The 14103-nt window shown below is 45.2% G+C and overlaps 1 long non-coding RNA gene across 1 annotated transcript in view; it reads right to left on the bottom strand.

Moving 5' to 3' along the window:
• LOC135402036 (uncharacterized) overlaps nucleotides 1–13394 on the bottom strand; it is a 34544-nt gene extending 21150 nt beyond the window's left edge. Inside the window, exon 1 of the long non-coding RNA XR_010425016.1 lies at nucleotides 13266–13394. This is a non-coding gene — a long non-coding RNA (uncharacterized LOC135402036). The remainder of the gene's footprint in view (nucleotides 1–13265) is intronic.
• Nucleotides 13395–14103: the final 709 nt, after the last annotated feature.

The raw sequence follows: 14103 nt of genomic DNA, 5'->3' as shown, positions 1-14103 counted from the left end.
CCAAGGCTCTCAAGCACTCACAGCTCACGGGATTTGACAAAGAAGGAAGAGCAAATCCAATAAAGGACTATTTGTCCAAGAACAATGTGAGTGACTTGCCCTCTGAGCACTGTTCCAGTTAATGCTCATCTCAGGTCTATCATTTCCCACTAACAGGCATGATGTGGAGAGCAGCAAAGCTTCCCAATTCAACAGCACCCCAGAACAGATGAACACAGAATGGAGTTGGCCTGGGAAAAAAAAATGAACAGTAGGAGAGTTGGAATATTTTCTCATTTTCTCTTCTGCTCTCTTGCTGCTGACTCAAGCCTAATTTAGTGTCAGCATTGCCTTCTCACTCATCTTGCCCCTTTTTCTAAGTGTGTTTAATCTGCTGTAAAATTGTTTTCATGGCTGCAGTGAATGTTATTGTAACAGTTTTACAATGTGCATTATGTGCACTGTGTAAAGGATTTGCCTTCCCCATGCAAATCAGTATTTTGCTGCTGCCAGTCAAGGTCTGTGCCCTCACACAGCTACATCTCACATCCCTGATGGGCACAAATGCCATTTATGGCAGAATTTGTTAAAAAAAATAATCACTTGGAAGCCAGTTCTACAGAACTGAGGTTCCCAGTGTTGAGCCAGAGCTTGGCCAGTTTGACCAACAGTTGTTTGGTCCAGGTAACATTGCTCTGACCCAGAACTCCAGCTACAAGTGCTGAGCCAGAGGAAACACAGGCTTGAACAGAGATGGTCATCAATCCCTGGGCTGACAGGGCAAAATCAGGACAAAACTGCAAAAAATATGCCCATTCTGTGCACAGAAAATAATCCTGGTTTAGGACAGTCTGGTTACATGCAGCATCAGGACATGGTATTTTTGATTCTCCCTAAGCTGAGACATATTAAACCATTCAAAATCAGTCAGTGCTTTTAATACTGAATAAGCAAAGGAAGGCAGGAAGCTGGGACACAATTTTCCCAAGATTCCTGAACAAGTCAGTGCCAACAAATCAGGCTGACTGCCAGTCCTGAACCTGAACATCAAGGCCTCACTTAAAGCTGCTTCCACTTGTCTCCAATTTTGCTGAATTGTTCAAATATGCAAGTCAGCTGTCAAGAGTTTACACTGCTCATAATTGTATTTAGACAGCCTTTAAAAAAAAAAAAGGAAGAACTTTAGACTTGCCTTTCAGTTCAATATTTTTCAGAAGCTGAAAGATGGTTCAGAACTTGAAATACTTTGATCACCAGCCACAGGGTCAAGCAGGTGACTTCTCCAAAAAAAATAAAGCACACATCCATATGTTCCACAGGGATTCTCCTGGATGGAGAGACAAGCAGCTCACCCTCAGGATCACTTCTGAGGTGCCAGCTGGGTCCCCTGCCACCAGCCAGATGATCAGGGCATCAACTGCCAGCTTCCATCAGCTCCCCAGTTACCCTGTCCTGGCAAAACCTCAGCTTTGTGACTCTTTGTTTGCCAAGATCTACAACTCCCTGGGCAGGAGCAATTCCTTCAGGAGCAGCCGAGGGAGCGAGAGACACGAATTCTTACACTGAAACACAAAACAAGTGTCACCTGCACCGAGTGGGACAGCTTAAAAAGCAAGCTGCAGGAAAGCCTGAGAGGTTTTTTTCCCCTGCACTGCGGGGAAAGGAGGGTTTTTTTCCTTCAGGTATTTCTGCACAGCCACCCCACGCAGCAGCAGCTTGTTTCCCAACGTGCCTTTAGGTTCTACCACATTTTCAGCTTGCCCATTTACCACAGGAGCCCATCCCTCAACCTGCCAATGCCAGGGCACACGATTAACTCCCAAAATCCATACGAAAAGGAGGAGAAAAAACCTCCATCCCCCCATTCTCAGCCGCTTTATCTCAGCCACTCCCGTTATCGGTCCCTCAAGCGATATTGCCATGGCAACCACGATGCCACCGGCTCAGGGGACAGGATGGCACAAAAGGAGACACTTGTCTCCACTTTGTTAGCTGGGTAATTGGTCCTGCTGTGCAGGGTCAGCTCGAAGAAAGATGACAGCAGGTAGAGCCTGTCTGGTTAGATACCAGGGCCACCTTATCCTTGGAACAGATCTCCTGGATTTATTAAACACTTAAGAGGTTAGTGAGCTGTGGAAATCCGATTCCCCACCACTGCAGTCTGCTGACTAGGAACTTCCTCCCGTGCTTCATCAAGTTTTCATTACCTTTCCGTGTTTCTTTGAGGGAGGGAAGCTTCGGGGATTTAAGATGCTGCAATTTTCAGGCTGCACGAGCCTTTCAAATCAGTCACCCCCTCTCTGTCAGCAACCTTTTCAAGAACAAGAGCAAGGCAGCTGGTTCTTAAGCTGAGCTCTTCAGGTAGTGCACGGGACAGACCAGCTCTTGCTGCAAGTTCCATATTTCTAGGCAGGCTGAAGAACAAGTAAGGCAGCTCTGAAGTGTTTCTAATGTTCCTTATTTCCACATTCAACTGTTTTCTCACGCTGATACAGAGAAAACAAACCCCAGCCTCGTCCCCAGTCTACAAACTGAGGATCTCCAGATGAAGAAAATGGGTGAGCTCAATGACACGTGTCAGTAGAAGCTGGTTCTCAATTTCTGAAGCCCCAAAAAAGCCACCAGCTCCAAAGCCATGAGAATGACACCAGGTGAGTTTCTAGCACACAAAGCACAGCTATTTTGAAAACATTAACCCATTAACTCTTCAGCAGATCGAAGCAGAACCATCCCCTGATTATTTAGAGAGTTGAGTCTCCCTTCCCAGCTCAGGTTGAAATCCCAAAGCAAAGCAAGGGAAGCTCCCCCTGACTGTATTTAACTGTGCCCAGTTAAGTGCCCTCTGAGGGGTCCTTGTGGGGTAACACCAGAATTCCAGTTTTTAGGAAACCCTCATCTCAGGAGGAGATTTCAGAGGAAGCAATTTTTGCCTCTTAAACACCTGCCTGAGCAGACATCTTCCAGGGAACTCAGGAGCCCCTCTCTCATGCCTCCCACATGATGGGTGCAGAACAGCTCCTCCAAGGCCTGCAGGGTTTTCTCCTGATCTTCCAAAGCTTTCTTCCCAAAGCTCAACAGAATCACAGCCAGTATTTTGCTGTCAGCTTCCCCTCACAGGTAGTTTTTTAAACCAAGCAGGGGGAATCAAATATCCCCTGGAGGACTTTGTGCTGCATCAAAGTTAGAAGACAACAGGAAGATTTCTACACTGCCAATAACCTTGACAGAGCACAAGCAACAGGGAGATTTGGTTAGCAATTAAAATCAGCAAATTGCTAACCAATAAGTGTTTATTTCCAGTAGTTCTTTATTTTAAGGACCTCCTAGCTCTGGCTTTGATAAAGTACATGGGCTTCCACAGCAGTGGGACTGAATGATATCCTTCCTCACAATAATATATCACATTGTTGATATGGCTTTGTGTAAGAAACCATTTTACACAAAACCAGCAGTGTGAATTAAGCACATTTCAATGTTTCATATGAGTATTAGTTGAATGTCTGGGGATTTCTGGCTTCCACAGCATCCTACTTCTCAGTTGACCTGCAAGGCTGACATCACAATAAAAATAATTAATACTAGCTGTACTATAAATACCCCCTCATTCCTCCTACAGCCTGCATATCATGTATGACAGCCATGCCTTTTTCAAACTTTAAAATCCTGTTTTACAGGCCTTCCTTTCAGCATAATATCCCCATAAACCACAATAGCAGTGCAGCATAGAGAGGACTAAATTAAAAATTAATGGGCCCTGCCAGGACTAAGCTTTCTCAGAGCCAGTAAAAGGCAGAAGGACAGTCCTGCTTATAAAAAAAAATAACAAATATACCCGTCCCTGTCCCAGGTTTATCAGCCACTCCCTGCTGCAGTGCACTCACAGGGTTATTTACCCACAGAAAGGAGGAACATCTGCAAGGAAGGCAAGGGATGCAAGGGCTGGGTTAACACAGGTCTTGTTGAACTCCACAGGAATAAACTCAGTGCCTGATTTTTCCCATTTGTCAGTAAAGATTATCATTAACAGCTGCACCCAAGTGAGAAGTGTCTGGTTAAAAAGGTTGTTACAGAACCATTTCACAAGCACCTCTCCCAAAGCTTTGAGGTGGGACAGGACAACAGGTTGGGCACCTTGTGCAACCCCTTAATGCAGAATGGGAGCCCTTCAGCACCTCCTTATGAGCACCAGAAAGCCAGTTATCTTAAAAATCACACTTTTCAGAGGTGGCCCCCAATGAGGTTTTGGGAAGAGACCCACACTGATCACAGCACCCTCAAAAACACTCCTCAGGTCATGTTGTTTTAGCCATTACTGGTTATGGGTGGAAGAGCACCCAAAAATAACCTTAGAACTTAGAAAGAGGATCACTTCTGAAAAGATTTGCTTTCTTCCCCTGCAGCAGGGAATCAAAAGCAAGATTTGGGAACAATATTATTCACAGCCACTACCCAAACGTTTTCCCTCTGCCTGGCCCCTGGCAGGGGACAACAAGAGGGAGATTTCACCACAGGGAAGAGCTTGATGAAGCAATTCCCAGTCTGCCACTGTGCACAGGAGACAGAAGCTGCCTCTCAGATAACAGCTTCTTTCTTCATATAGAGGGAAAAAAAAACCCTGTTGTTTGGCACTGAAGTAACCTCCAAGTTCACAGAAATTCAAGCCCCTTTCTCCAGTCCAATCCACAGCAGGTAAGAAACTATTCCAGCTCTCAGTTAAGAAGCACCCTTATCATTTAACACTGGTGACACCAAGTGTGTTACTCCTGCAAGATACATTTATACCTAGGAAGGATCTGGGCTAAACACTCAGCATTTTCCTACCAGCTGCTGACAACTTCAATTCCCAGCTTGTCAGCACTTGTCCAAAGGCTCTCTCCACTGCCATTCCATACCAAAGCTACAAGGAACATTTAACTTTGTCACCTTAGAGAAAGGCCCCCACAGATCCCTAGCAAGGAATCCAGTATGGAATTCAATGGGACTGTACAGAGTGCTATAAGGCAACACTCTTTAATTTGAACTGTGATCTATTTTAAAGCCCATGCACTGAATTTTATCAACTTGCATTTCTACTTTAGTAATTTCCCCCCTATTTTTAATTAACTGAACTCTGCTAAAACACAGCTTTTCCACAACCACCTGTCTAAAAGCTTCCCAACCTCTTGCAGCTCCCACTCCAAAGCCCCATCACCTCTGCAGAGTAACTCAGGACCCCTCAAGAACACACAGGACAGGTTGCTGAATTCTTTTAAAAAGCAGAAATAATTATCAGGAGCAACATGATAATGTTTCCACTTCCCCCAAGTACCAGCAGGAGAATGATTCCATCCCACCCTGTCTGCACAATGCTCACAGGCTCTTGGCAGCCCCACAATGTGTGTTATGAGCATTCCTTATTTTGTTGTCAGCCCAGGAAGCTGCTCCTGCTCAGCACCATCAGCACGTGCAGGGCTCAAATGTGCTCCTGGAAACAGAAGTGACAGGGCTGGAACCCTCTGGTGCTCTGGGGAAGGAGGGAAACACTGATCAAACTTCCCAAGGTGCCCTCAGGCACTTCCAGCAGATGAGAGGCACAGGCTCACATGAATTACTCCAGAGCTCATGGGGCTGCCTGGACAAATGCCACAGCCTTTCAGGAGTTAACAAGACATGCTGCCTTCCTTCTCTCTCATTGCAGCTTCTCTCCCTCACAGAATCACAGAATCAGCTGGGTTGGAAGAGACCTCCCAGATCATCAAGTCCAACCCTTGATCCAACCCCGCTGTGGTTCCCAGCCCATGGCACTGATGCCACATCCAGTCTGTCCTTAAAAACCTCCAGGGATGGAGAATCCACCACTCAAAAAGTCTGAAGAATTCTCTCTGCCTCCCTAAGTTGTTGCAGTTTTAGTAGTAAGAGCTGTATTTTCCCTTTCTCCTTGTCCATTCAGCACATTCATAGCAAGCACCCATTTTTTTATCCAGCTGGATGCTACACTTCATATACAAATCTAAACACAGAATAGTTTCTATCAGACAGCCCACAAACAATGAAAAGTCTTGCTGGTGTTTTTTGTTGTTATGTTGCCCCACAAACCCACGAAACTCTGACAACAACAACTCCAGTAGAGGAAAACTAACAGACTAAAAGCAGTTTATTGAATCAAAGGGGAAGAGATTTGTTGTATATCAGTGTAAGTCGCAGATATCTGTCAATATTTGACATGTAATGACAAAATGAGGTTTCTGGTACTCCAGACAAGCATTTAATTCCTTTAAGGCAGCTGAGAAACTATTAATCAACAATAGATTTCCTATGAAGTGTCTGGTTTTCAGGACATCAAGTAATTCCTTAAATTAAAGTCCTCATTCAGAAAGAGAACTTTTCAGCACATCGAGCCTCTGAGGAGCTCTGGAGGCACTAAAACCTTCCCTTGGGAAGGAAACAGCTCAGACAGGGCCTCGAGATCTCAGCAGATCCTCCCCCAACAGCAGGAGGATGTGCAGAAATCCCTGCTCAGCGTTGCTGACGTGCCTCTTGCTGTCCACAACACGGAAAATGCAGTCACCAAGGCAACCACTGCAGGCATCTGCTGGTGTCCAAGGATAATGTTCAGAAGCATGTGAACATAATTACTCCGAGGCATCCACAGCTTGTGCCCTTTGGAGAAGCTGCTGGAGAGCTGAGAGTTTCCATAGAAACCCTGTGGACCAGCCCAGGCTGAGCCTCCTCCCGGCTGCTTCACCTCCCAGCACAAACAAAAGGGGCCCGGCAAGAAAAGCACTTGTGTTTTCCACTTGTGAAGTGCCACAGCTGGACAATGAGCAGTGAGGAGTGGAACGAGCCAGAGGAGTGGAAAAACACTTCCACATTTGCCAGAGGTTTATCTTGGGGGTAAACAATAGTTTCCTCTCCTACAGCAACTCATTCTGCTGCTATCTGACCTGTTTTGCTGCTATCTGTCTGCTTGTTGACAACTATTCCCTCTAAAAACATCATTATTTTACCAGCTCGAGAAGAAATAGTCCTACAGAGGGTTCCAAGTCCTTACAGCAGTTGGTTTGTAAAGAATGTTGTCCATCAGCTGATACAAAAACACTCAATTTGTCAGCCTATCTGGGACACTTGAGACTAAGAGTGAATCCTTCCCTGCCCAAAAGCTGTGAGTTTTGAGTGGCTTCCTAAGCCAAGGAGGCAACTAAAGGGGAAAGTCTGAGAGCAGAACAGTCATGTCATCTCCACTAAATAGATATATAATACCCTGCAGCAAAGCCCCCATGAATTGGTGCATAGATCACTGTGGGAGGAGTTTCTGCATCATTTGGGGAGTGGAAAAAAAAAAGAAATCTGCCCTTTCACCAGCTCCTAAGCCCAACCTTTCAACTGCAGACCTCATGCCAGTCCTCATCTAAGGCATGACTTATTTTTTTCAGAGTATTTTTGACCAACAGCTGACAAGTGAGAGCAAATCATTCTCCCCCGGCAGCCTGGTGCTCCCCCTCACTGCACACCCAGCAATATCCCCACTCCTTTCCCCCACACACCCAGGGGTGTAATGTCCCATTTGGTCCCTCAGCCAGCTATAAACAGACATTATTAATTCCCCTTTGGGTGTTTTATGATCCCTGGATGAAGATCAGCACAATGCAGTGCCCAGGTTAATTCCTTTTCATGCTTCTGCACCACTGCCAATACTGAGCAATTCCTCCCCCTCCACAGGAAAAGATAAACCACAGGCACACCTGCAGATGACCTTTAGTCTTTTGAGCTCCACAGTGATGCTTTGCCATCCCTGTTGTGACCTCCAACAGCTCAATCACCACTAAAACTGAAAGACTGGAGAGGGGATCATCCATTCCACCCAAAAATGCCACGAGAAGGGCTCTCCCTCTGCTCTGCAAGGCAGGGACACCAACAGACCTTTAGCTGCTTTTCTCCATCTCCCCCCTGGGACAATTCTTCTGTGGGTTTTAGGCATATCTTGTGTTTATACCTCACAGCTTGCCCCTGACACAGGAGAAATCCTTCAAGGTCCAAGGAGCACAGGAGTCAGCTCTGGTGAGGAACTGAAATGCTAATGAGAGTAAGAGCCTGGGACAGGAGCCCTTGTCCTTCCATGAATAGAAACTTCAGCAGAGCGTGGAGAATGGAGGGCTGGGATGGCTCTTCCTTCCAGGATGCTGCTGTCCTGCTCACTGGACCATTAAATGTTGAGCAGAAGGAAAGACAGGTTTGTGTGAATAATAATGAAGGTGTAGCATCTGCAGTCCTTCCTTTATGTCTAGAAACTGCCTGTGATCACTTGACTGAGCTAACAAGGAGACTGACAGGTTTTGTTCTTGCAAGGAACCATCACTATATTACATATTTTGGGAGAAAGTGTTTCAGCATGTAGTGGGCAATGTTCTGCAAGCCCAGTCCCTGTGCCCAGTAAATAGTTCATCAATTAGTTCTTTTAGATCTGAAATGAGAATATACAAGGTCCCAAAGAGAAACTTTGGCTCAAGTCAAATGTGCTGCAGCACAGCAGAGAATTGACATTCCCTCAAAAATAATCAACTGGACCTTTTTTTACTCCCTTTTGATGCTGAGGCCATATGAAGATCACTACCCAAATCTAAAGGCCACACACAGTCTGCAGAAAACTTCTCTAGCCCTTCTATGGCAATCACACATAATTATTGCAGGGTATGTTCACACAAAGCTCTCTACTCCTTAGTGTTATTTTCAGAAAATTGCAATTCTCTTGTAGCCTTAACCACAAATTAGTTACAATTAAGGAAAGGCCGTGTTCACACAGAGGGATGTAATTTCTGTTTCATCTCATGCAAACCTTTGTAGGAATTTATCTGTCATGAGATGAGGTCACAGGAAGGGATCTAAACCATCACAGCCCATTACAGCTGCAGAAGAGATACACAAAAGGGAGCTGAAAGACAAAGAACCCAAGCAGGGAAACACATTGCAAATTATGGGCTGCTTGTACAACCCAATTAAGGTACAGTAGGAAGGCAATCTTGGTGACTGCTATTCACTTTCAAAAGGATTGTTTTATTCAGGCACTTGCCAGCTGGAAGAGATATTTTATTTTAGCCCCTCCTGACATCAGAGCCCATTCCAGGGACTGGCTGCCACAGCAGCACTGGGTCTCCCAGCCAACTTCCCAGCACACCACAAATCCCAAGAAGAAAGGAATAAGGCTGCCTGGATGTCTCTGCTGGGGATGTTGGAGATTTGTGCCCAGCTCAAAACTGACATCCAAATTCCCAGGAGCCCAGGGCTGCTGTGGGAACAGCCCCCACTGCACCCTATGAGGGAACCCAAGTTAAATGAAATTATTCCTGCACAACATCACCTGGGTGGTTTTATTCACCTCAGCAGTCACTTGTCAGCCTGGCAGACCTTCCACATTCCCACCTCCCAGGGAGCCTCCTGTTTGCTGCCCTTTGTGGGCACCATTGCAGGCATTCCCACGTGCCACAGCACATGCCAGGGCCAGCAGTGCCAGTGGCCTGGCAGGGTGTTACAGCCACTGATGCTGCTGTCAGTACAGGCTGCAAAGGTACACTGTGCAGTCCTGTTAAATCTGACCTCTGCTGATTTCTAGAAAAACTCCCTTTTTTTTTTTAAATAGGCCAAAGTACCTAATTCAACCCAGAAACCCTCCTGCTTCGAATGGCTCTGTTCTCTTAGAGATAAGAAAATAAGATGAAGAACCCAAGACCCAGCTACATGTCATTTCATTTTGGCCATACTGAAGCACATGGAAACACAAATGTCCCCCCCAAAACCACTCAGAGTTGCTGCAAGGCATCATCATTGTTTCTTCTTCCAGCACCAGCTCAGGCAGGGTCCCATCAGCATCCAGCCACTAGGAATGAAATATTGCTTCCCCTCAGTAGCAAATGCATGCTGATAATGGAAAATTTGGGGGTTCTTAAAGGTAAAACCCCCGTGAAAGTTTAAATGCAGGTGGCCCTGGTTAAAGCACATGGTGTCCTGTCATCATGACACATCCACAGAAACCTCTGAATCAGCTTCTCAGGCCAGATGACAATTCCTGCCTCTGCCTGTACCCACAGGAGTCACTGCCTTGCTACAGCACCTCCCAGCTGCTGCTTAATGACACAGGTCACAGCTCAGGATGATGCTGCTGCTGGATCAATATATTTTATAAACAAGGAGAGTGCAGCTGTAAAAGCTGAAATCCTTCCAGGGTGGGAAAACCACCCAGTTGCTTTATGCTCAGCCAGTGCATTCCCCCCAGACACCCAGATGCACTCACATCAGCTTTATGACAGAGCAACACTTATCTTTCCAGCAGCATCTCCTGCACAGGATCTTTATGAATATGATGGACCAGACACCTCTGGGAGCTTTCAGAGGCTAATTCCAGCTAAGGAAGCCCATTGCTGCAATCTGCAGGCAGGACTGATGCAAATCATTTCCTGAAGGAGCTTGTCTCCCACTACACAGGGAGCCATGGAAAAGTAGCATTTGTAAATGCCCACCCTCAGAGTCCCCAGTTTAAAATGAAGCTTGGGAGCACTTGGAAAGAAAACCAGCTCTCACCCTCTGCACTTCATTCAACATTTTAGGCGACAAGTGGTTATAAATTCACAGTATCTCAATGGCAGTGTGGGGACTATCAGACCTGTTCATTTTTTTGATATACCCATCAAATAACAAGAAGCAAACACCTTCATTTCAAAGAGGAACTGCTGTATCCATCTTGACTCTCTGCCTTTTATTCTACAAGGGATCCTTCCTCCCCAAGGAGCTGCCTTCACTGCCAGTCCAACCCACCAACTTTTTCCAATGAGTTTCAGGAAAAGCTTTTCTTGCCAGCACAAAACAGATGAGCTTATTCAGGCAGTGACTCCCTTCTGAAGCAAAAGGACAGACAGTGCATTTTATGCTGTATTTCATGTCAGTCACTGAATATCTGTGAGTCTTATTCCTCCCATCTGCCTTTCTGCCATCACCCACCTGACACCACCTTGAGCAAAAGCCCTGCAAACTCCCAATGAGCTGGGAAGACCACCAAGTTCTTTACCACCAAATCAAAACCAGGAAGAGGCTCAAACTCTTCATTTTTATCAAAAGAAATCAGACACCCAACTGATGAATGAGCACAAACCAAAGTTGTGCCCACACAATGCAAACTCATTAAGCAAAATCCCTCCTTCCCAGCTGACTGCAGAGTTTGAAAGCCTTGGATTTCCCACTGGAGGTGTGTGCCTGGGTCTCTCTCCAGTAAAACTGGATATGGTCAGGATCTTTACAAACAGAACAGGCACTCGGTTCTCTAAAGGCTGATGTAATGCCTCTTCAAAGCACCTCCAGAGAAAGAGACTTCCCCTTATTCTCAGTCAAAGGAGAAATAAAAGCCAACACATCTTTCTAACAGTCATTTTAAATGCCTTTTTTACACTCCTTTCCCATAACTTGAGTTCACTCAGATTTTCCCACCTGAAAACCATTCTGTAACTCACACAATACCAGGCTCTTAATTCGTATTCCTGGCAAGCCCATTTCCCTGGCTATCATGTAAATGAGCCTCCCTGGAGCTCTTAAGCATTATTATACATCATGGTAGTTGTATTACTCTCAGCACTATAAATGCAGTCCAGGACTCAATTACTATTCAGAGATGAACAAAGTATACACTGCATTTACTCAAACTTAAGGTATAGAGCCCCCACAGTTATGTGCATTTACTTATCAAGTGCCTTCAAGGAGAAAATGTAGGTCTACACCTCTAATTCATGTCCTTCAAAGGCCAATTCAAATTTGTCAATAAATGCCACACTTCCAGTGCAACTTTCATCTCAATGAAATAATTTCCTTCACAGTTGTTATTCTGCTATATGAACACATTTATTTACTGTTGCTTAAAGGGCTTTAAGCAAAATTTGGGTTCTAAAATCGAGTAACTTGGATTCTGACCCCTAAGGGGGCACTTGAAAGGTCGAGGGAAAGCTATTAAAGGAACCCTCTGAAATCTTGTTTGAGCCTTTTTAAAGGCTCAAAAGGCTCCCAGAGTTGTGTGAGTCCCAAACATTGGATGCCCCCAGTGTGACAGATGATTCTGAGGTACCAGCTGTTGGCCTGGGATCCAACATCTGCATCCTGCTCTTCCAAACCTCCATTCCAGTCTGCACAGTTTCAGTCACAGAGGGAGCCAAAAATTACATGCAGCCTGTCTCTCAAGTTCTCCAAAGGCTCAGGACTTCATTAAAGCCCCATTAAAAGCTGACTAATCTGTATTCAAACTGTGAACGGAAAAGCAAGGGCACAAGCTTATCACACACCCAGGAATACATTGTTATGCCAAGCATTTGGAAGTTTCCCAATTTATAACTTCTAAAAACAATGCAGACAGCCTGGAGAGTTTGGAAGAGCAGGCTCACCACTTCTGACTGGATTTACGTGGAACACTCAGCTCAGGCCTTACAAGAGGGGAGGAGGAATTAAGAAGGAAGAGCAACCCAACCAAAAACTCCTGAGCTGGAAGAAAGAGCTCTGTCTCATTGCCTGCACTGGAGCTGAAAGTAGAGCTCCAAGTCAGCAGTAAAAGATGTTAAATAAATAATACAGCAACAAAAAACTAAGCAGCAAGTTGTTTTTAAGTGAACAGGAGAGGCCAAAGACTCAAACACAAAATCTGCCACATGCAAAACCTGACAATCTGTAGATTATCACAAATCCTGCTGCATTCTAATCACCACTAAACCAATCCATTTCAGACAAAGCCAGGTAATTCCATTTTATTTCTGGGGGTCAGAACAGTCAGTGCACACCTTTACACCCGGTTTAATTCTTCTATCAATAGCACAGCACTTATCCTGACCCCCAGTGCAACTTAATCAGTGAGTTCCTTGGCTGAAAATACAGTTCTCCTCTTAACTGCTACAGTCACTGAGCTCTTCAGCCACCACCTTCTTGAAGGGCCAACACTGTGCCTGGTTTCCCTGAGCAAAGACTAATTAGCTGCTTCATAAACCCCCTTCTCACTGAGCTCCAGCCCTCAGTGCTATCAGGAGATAAATACTTGGAGGTGATGTGTTCCATTAGCAACAGGACTTTCCTTTGTGCTTCCTCCCTCTCCAGCAGCTCCCTGAGTGTGAGCAAGGAGATGAAACTTCTGAGGAGACTGAGGGGTTCTTGGATATATTTACATACATTACAGCACGACCTCTGCATTCAGCTGGTTCATAGGAATTCACTGCTGATGGAAGCAAAACAACCTTCAACAAAAGCACCTCCTGCCCCATGGAAACACCCACTCCCAGCATTTATCTTACCTCCTTCCACAGCAAATGTCCTGCAGACCAAACCACCCCTTTGACAGTCGCTCCTCTCACCCCATCAAGAGCTGGTGAAGAAGCTGCAGAGTATTGCTTTCAACAAACAGCCCAAGAAACCTCACACCCTGCAGTGACAGCTGAAAAGAAATAAAAAGGGGGGTGACAAATCAGCACAGAACTCATTTATTGGCATAAAGTCACCTCTCGGTTCCACAAAAGCTTCATCTCTCCCAACCTGTTATTTTAATGCACTTTTCAGTTCCTGACAGCTGAGAACGCACCTTCCAATTAAAGCAGTTTCTGCCCAATAAATGCAAGCAATATTTTGCAGATTTAAACGCATTAGCCAAATTAGGTGCACTCCTGAGATGAAATTTCATTTTCTTTGCTGGCTAAAACTGCATAATGGTCCAAGCTCTTTGTCTTGTAAGCTGTATTGATTTTACAGCTTGATGTATGGCTTGCCCAGCATATGTTAATTCAATGCAAAGCCCATTTTTGAAATGTCTGTTGCCTCTTCCCCACCAGAGAAATTGCTCACGGTGCACAGAGCTCTGTTATGCTGCTTGATTAGCACAAATACCTGAGATTTACAGAATTATTAGGTTTCTGACGGCTACACATTATTTTAATGCATGTTTTGCCATCAGAACAAAAAGGACTTTCAACTTGCACCAAAGAAGCCTCAATTATGACCTACACAGAGAACAGGGGGAGTTACTGTCATGGCAAAACCTTTGATCTCAGCCCCAGGACTGTCTGTCTAATTATGTCTTAAGAGCACACACAGAAAATCCACTTTACAAGCTCTTTCACAAAGAAACTTGTTGACCCT

Source organism: Pseudopipra pipra, chromosome 23 (assembly GCF_036250125.1).
Source record: "Pseudopipra pipra isolate bDixPip1 chromosome 23, bDixPip1.hap1, whole genome shotgun sequence".
NCBI classification, from domain to species: Eukaryota; Metazoa; Chordata; class Aves; order Passeriformes; family Pipridae; genus Pseudopipra; species Pseudopipra pipra.
The sequence above is the reverse complement of the archived record's forward strand: the minus strand, read 5'-3'. Positions and strand labels throughout refer to the sequence as shown.